The sequence below is a fragment of the Arachis ipaensis genome, chromosome B07, assembly GCF_000816755.2.
Source record: "Arachis ipaensis cultivar K30076 chromosome B07, Araip1.1, whole genome shotgun sequence".
Classification (NCBI taxonomy): domain Eukaryota; kingdom Viridiplantae; phylum Streptophyta; class Magnoliopsida; order Fabales; family Fabaceae; genus Arachis; species Arachis ipaensis.
Genome location: NC_029791.2, coordinates 4,139,927 through 4,141,261, shown reverse-complemented (window position 1 = coordinate 4,141,261; position 1,335 = coordinate 4,139,927).

Here is a 1,335-nt window from a genome sequence, read left to right as displayed (position 1 = left end):
TAAATAAAGATATGTTTTTTTAATAAAAAAATTTAATAACCAAAATTAACCATTAATTATGTGGATAAGCAGTGATCCATGGCAAAAAGAGGCGCTGGCTATACTCGGAAGGATAAGTTACAGACGATGGAATTCAACGACGTGACTAAGGGATTATGCACTAAAGAAAGAGAGGTTGTGTGGGAGGGCAGTATATGGCGATGAAGTTGGCGCTTCTTGTCACGAACGTGATGGTGCTTGGAAGGACCGAATCTAGGTGATGAAGTGATGAAGTGATGAACAAAAAATGGAGGAGTGGAATGTGCTTCAATTAAAGGGAGTGGAGCTTTGATATTTTAAGAATAATAAATTATAAAATAACCCAACTATGGTTAAGATAAGGACCAATTATAATGTGACACATAATGAAGGGTAACTTACATGTTATTTTAGAGAGGATTGGGTAGCATTCACCTTAAATAAATAAAATAAATTTTCTTTGTAGTTCTAAAATTTTAAATTGAATATAATTAAATCATTACAATTTTATAATATATTAATATGACATCGTCAGATTCAATGCTGTGTTATATTAAGTATTATAAATTTCACAATTTAATTATTTAATGTATTGTTTCGTCAATAATTAACATATGCATAGAGAAATAGAGTGAAACAGTTCATGGAATCATGTGGCTCCAAACATTTAGTGAGTATAAGGTTGTAGTTGCTGATGAGTATTAATCGAGCACCCACCACTTTACTAAGTGTCGTCAACATCATCATTCTGTTTAATTTGCATCCCAAACTAATTAAGGATGTTGGAGGACCCAAAGAGAATAATGACCAGGAAAAATTATATCTATATATATATATGTTAATTATCAGATTCTATATACATGCTGTTGTGTGGTTATGGATGCAGCTTCTTCTAAGTGGTTCATAGCATTCTTAACACCATGGTCCATGGATGAGAGTTTGGAATGAAGTTGGTTGTGCCAAATACAAATAATGAAACACAACAAAAGCATGAAACACACTATTACATATCTATCATTTTATTTTTTCTTCCTCCTTATTCTCTTCCTTTATTTTTTTCGTTTTTTTCTTCTTTCGTCTCTTAATTAATTTGTTCCCCAGCAACACGTTCTTCTTCTTTTATGTAGCTGAGTTGGTTAAAAGTATCTTTACATCTAGCTTTTCTCTTTTATGTTTTCTTAACAAATTTACAAGTTGCACGTAGATATATAACATATCTCTTTTTTATCGGTTTAAATTTTTAGAAAAAATAATTTTATGATAAAATATTAAAATTTTTATGATTTAAAAATCTAGATTCGTTCTTTGTTCTTTGTT